Raw genomic sequence first — 18,741 nt, 5'->3', positions numbered from 1 at the left:
TGAAAATTGGACTGCATAAATAAAAATCTATCTATAATAAAAAAAAAAGAAGGAAATCTGCTAATGTTCTTGAGAGCAGTCTCCCATTTTTCTTGGGCAATGAAAGTTCTCTGGGCTTTACAACATGATAGGAGTTATTCAGATGTTTTATGCAGTATAATGTATTTTCAAGTTTTCCCATTTTAATGTCTATCTATATACAAATGCTGAATATGCTCATGATTTGCTTAATTACACAAACACATGAGTATTTCTCTATGTTCCCTGGCAGATGACATCACACACTGAGAGGAAAAGGAGCTGGAAAACTGGTAGGCAGGTAGAAAAAGAACCTTAGGATATGATGTTAACATAAAACAAAAAATATTTGTTGCAGCAAGGCAACAAATTAAAATAGTTGTAAATATAATTGTTACCCACTTAGAGCTTCCTTTAGACTCATAATAATCTTATATCTGAAAATCAAGCTGTTATGCTCATTTGCTTTAAATTTTCTTACCTGCACATTTCTATCATGTACATTTTAAGATACCTTTTTAAATTAATGTATTTTTATCTTTTAATTTTTTTATGACAAAAATTGTATGCAAGGATAAAATTATTCAGTCTTGTACTATTTAAAGAGTTAGAAACACCTTTCCTTTTGTTAAAAAGGAAATTATTGAGGGTGAATGGGTTTAAAAGAAGAAGCTTTGAAGGAAATTAACTTCAGTTTTAGGCAAGCTGAGCAGCAGAATGTATTAAGATATATGAAAGAGCTAAAGATACTTATTACCAGTTATATGAAGTTAAAAGTTACACATTACATGAGCTTAAAGGTGTTTACACTGAGCCTGATGTCCCAATGTATAACATGGTCATGTATGTATGTATGTTTTTTTAAATGTCAAAATTCACCATTTTGACTTTAAACCAACCTAATACCTAATTTTGTACCTTTTAATTCTATCTTCACCACACTTTCTCTTCCCAAGCACTTTCAATGAGTATTTCTGTGTCAGGGGCCACACAATATCAGTCAGATATATATATATATATATATATATATACATATATACATACATATATATATATATATATATATATATATATATATATATATATATATAAATCAGTCAGATATAAAATTTGGGAAGAAGCTGAAGTTCTTTCAATTCAAAGGCAGTATTTTGGAAAAGGAAGTTCATAAAGATACTGACTGTTAAGATCGTCCCACTGCATTTCTGTCTTTCCCTTTTCAGTGGTTTTGGTGTTTCATCTGTTCCCCCCACACACACACACCCACACAAACAAACAAAGAATTTAATGCCTTGATTCTCTAGGCATAAATGTCTATACTTATGCCTCCAGGCCAATGAACCTGGTACTGATTCACAGCTCACCAGTGTACCTGTGTGCAGTACTTTTGCAGTGCCTGAATTGCGGTGTCACTAATTCATGAGAGCTACTGAGAACCCAAAACTGCCACTGAGGTTTACTAAAAGGTTATTTCACCATGTTCCAGCTATTCAGACACTCTGACTCACATTCATTTGAGGAAACAGACTGGATTCCAGATGGTCCTGCTGGCCATACTTTAACTCAAAATACTATGTTAGACAGATACTTGTAGCTGTCCACAAACACTGCATGTCTAATAGGAACAAATAAAACTATTTTGCATTTCCACCATGGGTTCTACCACTACTAGGGCTGTAACCACCTCTGTCTGTAGCTAACATCCAGTGCAACCAACACAAATAATCTGGGTTATTGTTGCAATAATTACTACAGTCAATGACTTCAAAGAAATTGTCATAAAGTAAATTATCATTGCTTGCATTTATCTTCATGATTTCTACTATTACTTCTCCAGAGCTCATTGAGATATCAGAAAGACACCTGGTCATATGAGAGGAGCTTTCTTTCATGTATTTCACTTTTATAGCAATCATAGCTCATACCTGTTGTATACTTTTTTCCCCAAAATTATTTTTGATACATTGGCCTAGAAACCAGAGCTCTTATTTGAGAAAAATAAATCAAAGTTATGTTTGAGTAGATCTAGGCAAAACAGTGAGGTCCTCAGCTGAACTGGCATTCATCTTATCTCAGCTTAGATGTCCACATTGCACATGTCCATTCCTCCACTAAACTGTCTGTGTTGTGCCTACATCAACAGAGAGATATTAGCCATCTAAGGGTAGGGATCACCTCACCTATTTTTAGTGTTTCTTTGGATGAAATTCATCACTACCTGAAATTTCCTCCACAGACTAAAGAGTGCATCAGAGCATGTGATTCAGATGCAAATATGTATGCTGTAACATCCTAAAATAAGATTAATCCCAGCTGTGGATTTTTTATCCATGTTACAAGAGCATCCACTGCAACCTGTAGTGGAAACTGCACAAATGGTAGCCCTTGGAAAATAAACCAGTGTAGCCATAAAGGATTAATGTGTCCTCCACTCTCACACTGGGTGTTTTCTCCTTTCACAAGTAGCTCCTTTATGGAAATGGGAAAATGGTAGTGTTTCTGCTGGTCTCAGAAATAAATGTTGTAAACAAGACTCAAAGTCACTTTATTTTTTTAAGACCTCTGTTCTTACTTAAGAACCCCCCCCCATTTAACCTGAATTGACTACATAAGAAAGTTTACTTGATTTTTGAATCTGTACTAGATTATTTGACTTTAATACATATTTTACTATCACTGTTACTGGTGTAGCACTTGGAAAGGGTTACTATTAAAAATGCTAGCAGGTAATTTGGAACTCTGTCTTTATTATGTAGTAATTATCACTTTTGCTACTTTCCAAAAGTTACAGCTTCAACTTAAACACAGGAACAAAGTAGTGAAGAAAAAGGTTGTTTTAAGTTGACTCTATCTGAGGGTAACATTGGAGTTCCTTTCTTTTCCTGGTGATGTGGCCTGATTTATGTGGTCTTTCAACATAAAAAGAGCCTGCTGTTGAAAAACATGGCAGTTCAAAAAATGGTTAATTTTGTGTTACACTTCGGGTAGCTGCATCCCCTTCTGACACTTCTGCTAAAGGCTCTAATTAATGCCAAATTCCAGTGTATCCTGCTGAGACTTCTTCAGGGCTCAGAGATACGGAGTTTATTGTGATGTTTGTTTAAAAACCCAAACCACCAAAAGTTTACAGGTGGAGCTCAACAAGCTGCAGCAGAAGGTATGTGTATTCTAAATAAAGCAGAATCTCCTCCTCTGTGTCAGCTGAGGCTGAGCACCAGGCTTATGCTACCTAGTCAGCAAGAGATGAAGACCTAGCTAAGAGTACCCAAGTGATAGGTGTTTGCATGCTTAAAAAGACAAGAGAGGAAGGTGGGAAAAGAGAGCCTCAGGTTGGTTAGGAGGATGAAACAAATCTGAACTTTTCCTTACTTCACAAATTCTTCCAAGAAAAAATGAGATTTACCCTTATCCCATCACAGATTTGCTGTTCAGCCTCTACTCCACGCCTATCCCTTGCATAAATATTTTCAGTGAATAAACAACTTAGGCAGCAAGCTTCTGCTGAAGGGTCAAGAGTGCACAGCAGCTACATTTTTTTCTGACCATTGACAAATAATTTAGAGCTCTGTTAAGAGTAATAAAATTCCTCTTAAGATGAGTTGTCTGTTTTTTGTCCGTTATTTGAGAATGGTAAAAGCTGTGCCTTATTGCTTTGCAGGTTTCATGGGTTTGCATAATAAAACACAATATTACAATAAAACATAAAACAACATTCAAAACACAGCCTACTCCCATATGTAACAGACTGCTCCTGACTACAATAGGAATATTTTTCTATCATTATTTATATTTGAATTGTACCTGAATATTAGACTAGAAACATTTTGGTTTGGAAAACTAGATATCAGCTTTCTGAACTTAATTAGTCATACTGTACTTATATTTTTTTTCAGATTCTTCCTACAAGAATTTCAGTAGAACTGGACAGTTTGTTTTTTACACATCTCCTGTTAACTGCTTATGACATGCTTCAAAATTTACAGCTGTTTTCTCCATCAAGTCAGTTTTTCACAGACCAAAATTAAAGCCTGTTTTATTTTGATGTTTTCTGCATTTGCTTCCTCTCAACCTCTCAAAATTTGAATAACAGGCTTTACATTTTTCAGTATAGAATTAGAGAATGTCTTGAGTTGAAAGGGATCTATGAGGATCATCAAGTCCAGCTCCCTGCTCCTCACAGGGCTACCTAAAATTAAACCACATGACCAAGAGCATTGTCCATACACTCTTTGGATTCTGAATGGCTTGGGGTCATGACCCCTCCCCTGGGGATCCTGACCACCTTCTTGGTGAAGAACCTTTCTCTAATGTCCAGTGTGAACTTCCCCTGATGCTGCTTCATACCAAATTCCAAACCAAGGGTTTAGACTATCTAAGAATTTCTAAAATAAGGATATCTGGAAAAATCTGCGTGTAGAGACATAAGCTAGGAAGTCTTTTTGAACAGACCTTTAGCTATTGCTCTCTTTATATATGAGCAGAAGAAATAGGTAAAAGGGTTTTTTTTATAAGATCTGCAAAAGCTGTTCTAATCCAGGGTCATTTAGGACTTCTGATTTCCAGCTACCAGGGAGTTTTATGAGGCAATCTGGCAATCTGCATCAAACAGCTGTTCAGGCAGTTTTACTGTGCAGAATAAGCAGATCCTATGCAGAACACAGCAGCTTTTTTGACTCATGGCTCAACCAGCAAGGAAAAGATTTGTATAGGAAAGAATAAACTAATATTTTCACAAAGTCTCAAATATTTGGTGAGAGGGGAAAGAGGATAGCTCTGTTTCAGAGCTGGAGATGGCTTCAGAAAATGTCTGATGGAGAAGACTGGCATTGTGATGTCATCAGACCATCAACAAGCCTCTTGTGCCCCTCCTGACCTCATTCAGTATGGAGAATGTACAAACTAAAATGGCATAAATATGATGTGTTTCCAGTGACTCATTAATAAACACAAACACGGTGAGGTGCCTTAAAGCGTGAGGGTTACGTGGTTTTGGGAGTCCCAATTAAACTGAAAGTGAATGCATGTGTCCTTACTACACTCCATTTATAAAGATGCTCCAGATATAACAGGACCTGTACATGACATATCTCTCTGACTGCTTTCCAATTCTTTCTATTCAGCCTCTGGGCAAGATATTAAAAGGGGTACCAGAAGCCTTCCACACTAGCAAACAGTGTACTGTAGTCAATAGTCAGTAGGAATGACTGTCTTCGTTCTCATCATTTCACACTTCAGTATCTATTTAAGGGTTTTAAAAGGTACCAAATAACTGCCATAAGTTTTGTGAAGTATCCCAAAAATTCAACTGTAAAGCAGCTGTGAAATCAGATACTACATTTACTTAACCGAGTAGCCTGGACAATGCCATAATTTGACAAAGGCTTTGTGACAGTGGTTATGGAACTGAAATGCTTTCACACACAAAGTGTTTTTTTCAAGTGTGTTTCCTGGCCTCCATCTTTACAAGACTCTAGACATATTTCAAAGCAAATGAATACATTATCAGATCAGACAGACTGAGCACCTTGTGTACAAATATAGCTGAAAAGGTTGGTCTAGTCAAGTGATTATTCTCAGCTTTGGAGTTCCACCAGTCTTCAGGGGGGTCACAAATCCCTAGAGAGCAAACAGACACCTGAGAATATGTTCATTTTTCTCTGGTGGTCTTCCCAGATGGCTGACAGTGTCCAGAGACCACTCCTCCTCTCTGCTGGTAACCAACATTGTGAACAAATACCTGCCCAAGTGCAAGATTACCCAGAGCTATATTATACCCTAATAACTTCTAAATGAATGCAAATGGAGATAAGTTATGGTAAAAGCACCATTTGGCACACAGATTCATACAATCTGCATACACATAACTGTGCATTTAACTGGTAATAGAAACTTTTAGAAGGAAAAACAGCCAAGATTCTGAAATACATCACTCTTTCTCTACAAGAATATACCAAAACAAACCAGTAATATCTACAGAAAGAGCAAAGAGATAAATGTTGTACCATCATATGGTATATAAAATAGATGGATATTTTGCTATGGTGCATTAAGATGCCCCAAAACCAAATTCTAGACATTCCATATGTGGGAAGGGGCAAAGAATTAAAAACAAAATTGTCACAATTGTATTACAGACAAAGTCAATACTGCTTTCAAACTGAAAAACAGATTCAGTATTCCTTCTCACAGACTTTAAACAGCATTTTTCATGTCTGATTATTGAGAAGCATTTCAGAATTGCAGCACAATAGTACAGTGTACCTAATTTGGGCTTTTTTTTTTCTTTCTTCAAGCACTACAGAGGGTCAGGTACACACATCACTAACATGTAGCAAGAACATCTGAATAACCAGATAACTGAGGCAGTATGGAGAGCAGTTCTCCATCCTTTCATCCCTGTAGACAGTATTTGTCCCTTTGATCCCTGAGCAGATCAAACAAATCCACTAATCAATTATTTCCTTTTTTGTCTTTCAGATGCTGCCACAGGCCTTCAAATACTGATGGCTAAGTACTTCAGGAATATTTTATTTGTTTACTTTTATAAAACAAATGTTTATCACAAAGGAATATTTGTTTCATCTTATTATTTTTCCCACCATCCAAAGCCATAAATTTAAATACTCATATGAAAATATTTCTGAAAGCTTTTTAGTATTAATTGTTGTGAATATAAATTTTGGAAACATATGGGAAACTTGTGGTGAGAAAGTGGATTTCTTGCACTGAAATTTTTCAAAACTGCTGACAATTGGACTTGAGAGTCACTTGCAAAAGTCTAGAGGGTTGGGCTTCAATGCGCTATTTGAGGGGCAGCAGAGGAGAAAACATGCTACTGTAGCTCAGAGTTTTAACAAGAATATGAGGAATAGCCTGCATGAAAATGATAATAAAAATTAGTGACTTGATCTGCCCACTTTTCTGTGGCATTTAAAGCATCAGAGGGACGGACTGAGGGGCCAGCCCATCACATGGTTACCACCTATGTTGTGGTTGCTTACACATGTTGTGTGTCCATCTCAGAGCATCAGTCCTCTTCAGATTCTGACACTGCAGGACAACTCCTCAGCCTAATCTAAACCCCATTAGTAAAACTCAGATATGTCTACTACAGTTCTTCCTGCCTCATGTTTTGTTTGTTTTCATTGGTGCTGCAGCTACAGCCCCAAAAGTTCCTCTTCAACTACTAAATCAGAAAATGCTGATCTGAAAGTTTCAGTCCTGAGAAGTCCCATATGACATTTAGTGCTACCAATATCTCAGTAAACTTAAGCCTAAAAGCTCTATTGGCAATTAAAGATAATAAAAACTTAAAATAAAACACTTGACATATCATCCCATTATGTTCTATTGGAAGTTTGTGACAACAGAAACATAATTTCTTTAGACTTTGAATAGCAGAGATCACAAAGAAAGAAGAAAACTCAATTAAGGAGGAAGACCAGCTGCGTTATTGCCCTGCAATCTACAGGGTGAGAAAAGATACACATTAATGATGGGAGAAGTCTGGGCAAAGGGAGGAACTCTGAGTTGGAAGTACAACAGTGGGCCTGGGGATGACAATAACCTGATGGCTAAAGAGGTTGCTCACTATGTGAGAGCCGAGAGAAGGCTGGAAGTTGTTTTAGGTGGGTGTCACGGAAACACTAAGGGTTGAAAGGAAAAGGTACACAACAAACTGAATAAAGTTCAAATAGCTTATGAGGGGAATTATTTCAAAATAGTGGAAGGAGGAAGAAAAGAGATGGGATGCACTGAAAAAACAAAATTAATAAAGAAATGTACAAACATTGTATATTTTTAACAAAAAAAAAATGCTTTCATCCCACAAGAATGGGGATTATCATTACTACCTAACACACCTTTGGAAAATTTTCCATTAGGCTTCTAATTTTTGGATTTGTTTGAAACACTTTTAAAGACTATGCAGATTATTTAGCAAGTAAAGTTGCCCTAAGAAACCTACTCAGCTATTTTCCACAGATATATTTTTCCACAGATATATTTCTTAAAATTCTGCACTCATTGATATGATAACAAGAGAATAACAAAAGCAATTATTCATTGTGAGAATAACAAAGACAATTTGAATAAGGTAACTAAACTTTTCAAAGCAATAGCACAGAAGAGGCCCTGCATATATTATTGTTTAACTCAGGTTTTTTAGTTATCAAGGAACAGAAATTAAGCACCAGGATGGAATTAATTGATCTGCAAAATGCTTTAGTTTAGGAAGGCCTGATGGAGGCTATAAAGTCACCTTCACCTGCTCAAGGGAGGGCTGAGTTCAAAGGTAACTCAGATTTCTCAGGATTCATATAGCCAGGTTTTGAAAATCTTCAAGAGTACAGAGAGTAAAACCTCTCTTCTGTCACTTTCAAATAAAATATATGAGTTTGTCAAGGCCCTACAGACAGCTTAAACAACTTTAGATGTTAAAATGTTAGGTTTTTGATTCAGCTGTCAGAATTCACCCAGAGGATCATTTATCCCTACAGCAGCTGTCCAATACAGTTGGATTTTTTTCCTTTCTGTGGGTACCTATTTCACCTCCCTTGGCACAAAAAGATCCCAGAAGAATAGTTTGTGTGAGACAAGTAACCTTTACAAAACTCAGGTTGTATAAGATGACCCCTGATTATGATGTTCAGGCCTGAGCTCATTACATCTTCCTCTTATGTGTGGGCCTTTCCACCATTCTATATTACTTGTGGAATACTAGCATTGATTCAAAATGGAATTTCAATCTTGTGATGCATGGCAGTGACAGCTCTGTACATGAGAGAAAGCCAGCACCTAGAAGAAAAGTATGGGAAATGGGGAAATTATTTGATGAGGTCTTTTCTAATGAAGGAGAAAGGGATTGCATAAATTAGACACAATTTTATCACAGGGAGATTAAAAGAATTAAGAATTTAAGAAAACTCAACTGAGACACAGCAATGCCCTGGCACTATGCTACAGCTTTATAATTCCATATGAATAAAGAGAGAGGCAGCAATATAGGTCATGGACATAGCTGTCTATCTAGCTAGTGCAGAACTCATGCCAATAGAAAAAGAGCCCAAATACTCCTTTGATGAAGAATTACTGGGTCTGCTTGGACCAGCAGTTTCCCACTTGCAAGACCTGTAGATTCATTTGGATTAAGCCCTTCAGAATGTCTGCAGGCTCCAGTAGGCACCTATCACTGTGTTAAAGGTTTTTGCTTAAAACACATTTAGATATCTTGGTGTCATCACACAACTCCCAGAGCCAGAATCCATGCTGAGATATCCATGTCCTGTGAAGGTGTAGGTTAATTAGAGTCAGAGCTGTGAAGAAAGGGAACAGTTTGACTGGGTGAAAGGAGAAGTAAATTCTCCCAGTGGAACACGGGGAAGAAGGCATACTGCTTGTAATAGGAGGAGGATTTTCAATGGCAAGGAAAAAAATCCCAGCAAACTAACTATAGGATTTCCACACATTTCAATTAAAGAAGCCCTTCTTCTGATCTATTGACATTTGTCCATTAAACTGCAACATATCTATTGTGCATTTTCATTTTACAGACAGATGGACTGAATCTAAAAGGAAAATAAAAGTGAGAATAAAAAAAAAAAGATGGTACAAGACTCTAGTGAAAGATTTGGGTGATTATCATATTTTATTTTATTAGTTATTGATCATATTTCCATTCGAATTTTAAAAAGTAGCTGTAATTTAGCTGTAATTTAGCTGTAATCCCTATGGGACAAGAAGAACCTTTAACTGTGTGTCTGTGACAGGATTTTGTCACCAAACATATTTGAAAATATGTAATATTCTCAGTATTGCTTCTCTGTCTAAACCAAACCTAATTTCTGCTGTAAACATGTGACATTTATGAGAGTTCTTAGTTATTTGCTATGTCTTTAACAAATACTTCCTTTAAAATAATTCCATCATGTCAGTTACCTGAAAGATTAATAAACCTCACAATGCTTGGAAGCATTTGCTGTTTTCCACATTGTTTATATACATTCTCAATCTCTCTCTATGAATCAGAGAAAAGTAAATCTCTTCTTCTTCTTCCCTTGCTTCTCTCCCTGCAGTTATTTAGAAGACCAGTTCATATATTGTGTCCTAGTTTGATAAGAAAGAAATACTATTGATATTTTTATTTCAGTTTGATAAAAAGCATGTTTGTTTTCGTTCATAGATTTAAAGCCCCAAAATGGACCAGTACAGTAAATAAAACATGCAATCTCATTTTAAAAATTTATTACAAGGAATTTTGTTTATGATTTCATGTTCTCCAGTAATAATTAATTGGAGGTCTTCACTGGTCCCCACAGACTAACTATCATTCAAAATGCACTAAAGGATGATCAACACACAGCAGCACATCTTCAGCAGTGAAAGTAACCATATGTATTTTTACTACCAGTTTAACATAATTTAAAACAAGCCATTTTACAGTGTGTGTGTTTTGCAAACACTGCCCAAAAAATAGCTAATTTGCCAGTTTCTAAAAGTTTGAAGATTTTTTACTGAAGTTACAATGATTACTAAATACTTGAATGAGAATGCTTTGCACTGTTACTGTGACTTTCATTGAAGCCTTTGGAAAAGCTTTAAAACTCAGTTGATTAATTAAAAATAATTATGTTCAATAACACATTGAAAGGAATTCATTTTTTATTCTACGTGATTTTGACTTCATTTAAAACAACAATACAATGAAGGCAAAACCAGCAACAGTTTTACCTCCACTGAACAAAGAAGAAATTTATCCAGAGAATATATGGCCACTGTTGCCTCAGGTTTTAGCTTTTATATTTTTCAGATTCTGTACTGCTTTAGTGTAGTACTTCTGAGCTTCATATTAGGGGATGGTGAGCTCTCTTCACAGAGCAGGGAGACAAAACAATTCCTTCACTAGCTGAGGACAAATGAACCAAATTTCAGGCTTAAGAGCAAAAACAAAACAAACTTAAGAGAGAAAAACAAGAAAGATGGGACTTCATAACCTAAAGCTGTAATTGGACAATTAACTCCAATATGCAAATGGACCAGAACTTATAAAAGTGAGAGACCCTGTGACTGATCATTCATTTTGTGACCATTTTGGTTCATCTTGGTGTAGCCCTGGCTGGGCTCTTGTGCTGCCCAAGGTAGATCCACTGAGGCCTCCTAATAAATCCCTACTTTATTCTTTAACTCCATCTAGTCTCTGTTCTAGATCAGCCTTCTCAAGGCATCATCACCCTATCCTTCATCCCTCACATAAAATCCCAAATTCTTAGAGCAAGGATGAACTTGGTAGCACATGCCAATGAAAGAAAAATGGTCTTCTAACGCAGCAAGACCTTATTACCCTCTCTTACTGCAGACAGTTCCTGCATGAAGATATGAAAGTTAGGAAGCCTAAAGCAAACATTGAGGGCTATTCTGCACTTCCAAATCAGACTTCACCTTGATTTTCACATATTGTAGATGTGGTTTTTGTTAGCAATTTGAATGTAGTACAGAAAAATAGAACACAAAAGGTATCTTGGTATCCTGAGTCTCTCTTTTCCAAAGTGAATTATTTATTGATAGAAGCAATCCTTTCATCTACCTGTATTTCTAGCTTTTCATGCCATTGCCTAGCTCCTATTTATGCAAATTCTTGAATTTTCCCAAATCAGTTGTATAACTCCCTACATGTTTTTTACAGCTTAAATAATTTCTTTCCAAAAAGTAATTTTGGAAATGTTAATTTTTTTTGTTGTTGTAGAAGTTTCCATGCTCTCTTCCATTGTCTTTTTGAATTTTCCTTCATTTTTCTGTTTATGTTGAGGTGCATGAACCAGTCAAGCACACCTGGTCAGCGTGTCCTACCCAGGATATTTTGGAATGTTGAATGTTGAATATTATTCTCTCTTCTTCACTGACAAACCTGAAGTTACATTTACATTTTGAAATGTTCAATCCCTTAGGCAGACCAGTGCTTTAACAAAATAAAATTCTCCCTAATGATTTATATCTTCAATAATTTCACAGATGTCCATGCTAACTGGAGAATCAGAGAACAGCTGAGGTGTTCTCTGATACCCATCCTGCTCACAGCAGGGTCAGTTACAGCAGGGTCATGTCCAATTCTGCTTTCAACATCTCCAAGGACAAAGACTCCACAGCTCCTCTGGGCAACCCATGCAAACATGTGACCAGTCTGCTAAAATCAAAAAATTCCAACTGATCCTGGTCAACCAAACAAATTAAGTCTTGTGTTGAATTTCTTGGATTTCAGGAAGATGAACAAAGGAAAACAGATCACACCTTTTTTTTCTCCTTTAGCTCTGATGAGGAACATTTGCTGCACACCAGCCCTTAATGTTATGCCAATTTCTATATAAAGCAAGAAGAATATTTCAGCAACACTAGCATCATTCTCTGCCTAGCATTACTGAGATTGAGTCATGACCTAAAGAACTACAAAGAGAACATATGATTATATCAAACAGAGTCATCTGAGTGTGAAGTATTTGTATTTTCATAGTACACACTGTGTGTTTCACTAAAGGGTCAGAGAGTTCTTGCAACGATTAAATGGTGTATTCTTAATATCAGCATTTCCCTTCTGCAACTAGTTTGTGTGACTGACTAAAGCAAAGGTTCAGCACTTCACTAGGAAAAGGATCTGACCCACTGACAAGAAAGAAAATGAGATGAAAAATAACAAAACATAGGACACCAGTCTAAAGAGCTCTTCATCTTTGAAATAGCCTTAATTAGCTCACTGGAGTCTGTGCTGTACACCATAGAGCTCTTAATGACTGGCTTGTGGAGCAAACTCCTACAATTTATTCAGGTTAACCACACTTTTAAACACGTGGTATATATTTAGCTAAGATTAACTGCATTTTGCAGAAGTGCCAACATTAGGAAAATGTGTTTTCCTAATGAAATAGTCTATGATCCCATTCCTATTTTGCTGCTGCCTATTCCACTTTGTTTTTAACAATAGAAAGAAGCTTTCATTATTGGTTGGCTTAACCCCACAAGGTACATAACCCTAAATGTTTTTAAGGGTGGGAGCTTTTCACTGATTCTAATGAGACACCTGCTTAGTTCAGAGCTAGGGAATTTAAGCCAAGAGCTGAAATGTAAATTTCTAACAATGTCTTGAATGTGCAGCAGCCTTGACCTCCTCTCTCAGGGCATCATGTTCCATTCCTTCCTTACCCTTTATGCTTATTTAGTTTTATAGGTTAGCTTTTAGTTAATGCTAATAGAGAAAATAGCCTCTGCTCACCAGAATTAACCCCCTAGAAGAAGATATAACATATATCCTATGTATTTCCTATGTATTGCATATCCTATGGCTCCTAGACATCCGTGTTGTTCCTGCAGGACCCGTGTAGCACGAATTTGAACTGTGGGTTTATGAGTGAAAAGCTGGCATCTTCACGTGCCAGGCCTGTCACTTGAAAATTTATTAATCCCTGTTAATATCAAACCTTTCCTCACCATGATTCTAAACCAAGCTGCTTGTTCAACAGGAGCAGAAAATTGAGTCATTGACAAATCCATAATTTATTATACAAAAATTAAATATTTGGTATGTTATGTAACTTACTAGCTAATTTAGTCATTATCTTAAGAGATATACAACAGTTGATTTTTACCACACATACGCATTTAGAAATTAAACCAAATCCTGTAAAACTTAAGGATGGTCTAGGATGGTCTGCATGGAGTATATCAACTCTGCACAGCAACAGATTTTGCTCATTAATGACTAATTACACTCCATTTTAAGAGCTGGAATAATTTAATTATTTAAGAATCTTGCAATACATTCACTACAAAGCAGTGATATTCGTAATTCCAATTTCATATTATCTTTGAAGTTTATGCAGTTAGAAAAAAAAAGATATTACAGTGAAATAAATGAAAATATGTTGTTAAGAAGACTCTACTCACCCTAATCTTGCCTCTAACCCTTCCTTTCCCCACCCAAAAAGCATTTTCTTTCATTAATTTTATTTAGCCCCTTGCTGCCTGCTGACAAGCAGTGAATGTCCAACAAGAAGCTCTGGGAATGTAGACATACATCATGTAGTCTGTTTATTCACAGGGAATTTATAGAATGCTCTATAAAGTTCATTTAAAAATGCATGCAAGACAATGTGAAAAACTTAACGCTCTTCAGTTTTGCTGTACAAATGTAGGCAAACCCAGTTTTATTAGTCACATTTGCCTTTTTAAAATTTATGATCTTTGTCTCTTAAGCTTGTAATGGATTTTCAGAATATTTCTATTTCTTGTTGTTAAGTATCTTGCCTGATAAATGATATAGCATTCAAGAATCAGGCAAGCTGGCTGCAGACCTCCGTAGGCTACTTTGTGGTCAGAAAGATGCCATATTGTTCTGGAACATCAGATATCCAAAATGCACCGTTCTGGAGACTGACAATGCGGCTAGCATTTTATACAATATTAATCTGAAAGTACTGACAGAGCGGAAGCCATTCACTTACATTTCAAAATGTTAACCACATAATTGTACAGGAGGGATTCCTAAGGGCATCTTTCCATTTAAGAGTATTGCAGTGGAACTTGATGCTTCTATTCACTCCCTAATGGAAGTCATGCAGGTCACAGACCCAGAAAATAGTTTGGTGTTTTAAGTTCAGAGGTAGATCCATACACTGCAGAGCAGGTTAGCTACACATTAGCTAACCTGCTAATGTGTAGCTGCCACATTGTTCCCAATTCAATGGAAATTTTACTAACTGTACAGCAGAGATCTACATACTTTTAGCCTAAGCATCCATTTGCACAATTTTTTAAATCAAGGATGGTTTTGCTGGGATCTTCAAAAAGCCCTGACCAGCAACTACCAGACACTAAACATGAAAGTTTTCCCACATTCCTAATTGATTTTTACCTGTCTTGTCAGAATATTTTCCTGTGCTAGAAAGGTCACCAGACACAAGGGCAAAATATAGTTCCATCCTAATTTTCCTACTCAGTCATCTTTCCCACAGCAGACCTGCTACCAACACACAGGATCACTTAATCACTAACACCTTTGGCCAAGTACACCAGCACTGGCACATTGAGGATTTACAAAGTTTTTTTAGCTTTCATTGGTCACGATAGCTGCTATAAAAACAAAGAAATGCTATTTCATTCTGAAATAGGAGTATTCATGAGTATGCTGTGGCAATAGTTATCTTCTTACCCCACATGCTTCATAAAGCCATACGCTCATCTCAAGCCCAGGTAGCTCCACTGATTGTGTGGGGTCTTGCTAAAGTCACAGCCAAAACTTTCTGCAATTTAAATTTGAATACAAAATAGACATATACAGGCTGGGTGATAGAGATGAAAATGTTTTAGTGATTTGGTGCTGATGACAGCCATAAAGGTGCTCAGAAATTAAATACAATAAGCAAACAGACCTGTCAGCTCTGTTTTACCACACATGCTTCCTCTTCCTTCTTGTTCCCTTATCGAAACAAAATACCCTCTTAGGTATTTTACTTCTTTACTTAAATCCTTTACTCTCTGTTTTTACACGACCCTACTCTAAAATAATGTCTATTATAAAAAACAAACAAAAAACCAACGGACTTTAAGTACTGTCTTTTTAAGTTGTTTCACTTAAATACCTTTAAAAAGAGAACACTTACTGCACTGAACAGATACATTCAGCTTTTCTGCCAATCCCTTACTATCAAATCCTTTTACAGTTCTTTGTTGTGAAACCAACTATAGTGTTACATTGTCTGTCCTTACACACATTACTGCTGGATAAAGCCCTTGGTTCCCCAGACTAAATCTGTGCTGTTCCCTGCCCTGGTTTCTCAATGCTATCTCATTGCAGCAGCTCACATTGAAAGCCTGCTATTCCCACACCCACCAACACAGCTCTTGGGATAAGAACTGCACCATTGATACAGCGTGTATTCTTTTCCGTAGGTTCCCACCAGCATGTTGCTAACAATTTCCTGGGCCTTATCGAAAAAAAAAAAAAAGGAAAAAAAAAAAAAAAAGGAAAGCAGCAGAAAAAAGCCTTTGAAAAGTGAAAACAAAGAATCAGACTCTATTGTTCTACTTTCACTGCCCTAATCTGTTTTCCATCATACTACATGTAGAGACTACAAACATCACCTGATACAGATACCCCAATCAACAGTTTACCATGGACAGTTATTGTTTGCTATCTGTAATCTCTCATCCCAGTGCTTGTGGTTTTCAAATCATCCTTTTCATTCCCTTTTAGCAACCTGAATTGAGTTGAACCTCATCCTCTGCCTTCCCCAAAAGAACCTTTTGCCTGTCAGAAGGAGTAACAACTGAGTCAGTTGCAAACTTTGGACTTGATTCATGAAGGCACAACATACAGATCACATGCCTTTGCTACGGAAATTACCCAGAAACAAAAGTGTGGAGCATGCCACTTTGATTAAGTGTACAACTGGGATCCCTTACTTCTCAGCGTGAGCCCTTTCCCCTGAGCAGCACTAAGGGCTTCTCAATCACACAAGGAAAATACTGCTAAATGGGCAGGGGAGCACCAGAAGGAAGTGTGGGGGGAAAAGATGATGTTGGTTCTATTGCAGAAAATTATTTTTTTTCTTAAAGTGGGAGTCTTTCTTTTCTTTTTCTCTGCCCCATTCCACCCCTGAAAAAAATCCCTATTAAAAGCAAGCTCACCCCAGGGGATATTTTGTGGTTCAGCCATCCTTCACAAACCTTAATTTCATTATTCAATACATCAGATAACTCAGGACCTAAAAAGTGATATAAAGCAGTGATAACATGCACAGTAGTGCCCCAGGAAACACTGGTCCTTTCTTTTGCAAAAAAAAGTGGTTGGTAATGTGCTTAAGACCAAGGGTCCTCCAGCTCAATTCCTGTGACTGACACAGATGTGCTAAGCAAACACAGCAAATTTAACTGCACTCCCTCAGCCTACATGTATTCATTCACAAAGCTAACAATACATAACCACAAATTGTTTATACAGTTCTTCTGATGGTTATCTAATATCTACTGCTTGCAGACAAAGCCATTGTGATAATGTGCTTAGCCCTAAACAGACTGAAGGGAAAGATGAAAAGTCTACATGAGGATGCTCTCAAACTTTCAGACTTCACCACTGAAATGTAGAGCCCGTAACTCTCAACATTTTCAACAGAGCTGCATTAATATAATATGAAAACAAAAATGAAACCTTGTGTTACTTTTAGTTTTACAATTAGAACTAAAAATGTCACTGAATGATAGGGTTTTTTCTAGCAGCGATGGAATTTGGGAATACATAAATTCTGGTACAACCCATGTTCTTTTCTTCCTTGGATTGTGTGGGGAAATCTTCCTGAGGACATTTCTGAAGGCAGAAAAATTTAAAAACTGAGTTTCTTTTAATGAGTTAGTTTTCTCATATTTTGGTACTTTTCCACTTAAACACAGGTGTATGTCCACACAGCCTGTAAAGCATGAGTAACATTTGAACCATGAGGTTTGCTTTATCTATTTCCTGATCATTGCTAATGCTTGTAAACAACCACAGAAATTATGGAGGCAAATTCATTGTCTTTGTTCAGACCGATGAAACATCTGGGAAAGATGCTTAAGTTCCCACTGCCACTTTTAAATTTTGTCTTGGGTTTCCTCTCTCTTTGACACCATTCAGATTTTGAAGAGAAGCAATTTTACATCTAAAGGTCAAACAGCACCATTTTCAAAAGGGAATGGATGATAGGGTTAATGGGAGAAAAACAAGAAATTAAGTCTCTTTAGCCCTCTCCCCATTAAACACTAAATTTTCGAGAAAGAGAAGAGAAAAAGCAGAAATGACAGATGAAGCTATAGACTGCTTTTGCTATAGAGACTAAAAAGTGATAAAAGAAAAATATTTATATTTGTATGGCAGAAATCTTATCAGAGAATTGTAAAAGTATTAAGTAGGCATATAAAACATGGCATTATTATACCACTAGTATAAAACTTATAAGAAGGCTCCTACAGTACTTTTATATCCCATCCCCAATAACAGTATCATATAAATCAGTTGATCAAAAAGCAAAAAAAATTAATCTCAGTATTTTCTTGTTCAATTTTTTTCCCTCCATTTATTATTTTTATCAGAGGAGATGCAATACTGTAAATTTTTAATCTAAATATGTGATTCATAAAAAAGCAAAAATGGCATACTTGGCAGATCACATAATAGCTGTGCACATGCATGTGCTAAACCAGTGTCAAGGGTGGCTCTGTGTGTGTGTGTGCATTTATGTGTGAGCTGGAACAGGTGACAGGAGAGGGCTTTTTGGGGTGAGGCTCTTGGAGGACAAACCCTTTAGCCATGGTGATGCTCACTAAGAGGATGGGTCCTGCTCTGCCTGTTTGACAGCCCAATCCTCATCTGCTGCGTCTTTTGCCAGCCTGATCTGACTTTTTTCTGCTTCCAGTCCTTTCCAAGATTTTTGTAAAACTCCTTTCTATTTCTGCCCTTCCTCAATGCTACAATTTCTGTCTGGGAGAATTTTTAAAATCCACCTCTTCAGTATTTGCTGATCCTTCTCCTGTTTGAGATGCAACATTCAGCTTGAATGTTTCTTTAGTCAGTTCTGTGAACACTATTTATTAAGCAAATCTTTCTCTTTACAGGTAGAGCCATTTTCCTTACAGCAATGGAGGACAGACTATATTTTTTTGTAGTAAAATATTTCTAGAAACAAACTACAGTTTAAAAAATTGTAA

The sequence above is a fragment of the Molothrus ater genome, chromosome 6, assembly GCF_012460135.2.
Source record: "Molothrus ater isolate BHLD 08-10-18 breed brown headed cowbird chromosome 6, BPBGC_Mater_1.1, whole genome shotgun sequence".
In the NCBI taxonomy this organism is placed as follows: Eukaryota; Metazoa; Chordata; class Aves; order Passeriformes; family Icteridae; genus Molothrus; species Molothrus ater.
The sequence above is the reverse complement of the archived record's forward strand: the minus strand, read 5'-3'. Positions refer to the sequence as shown.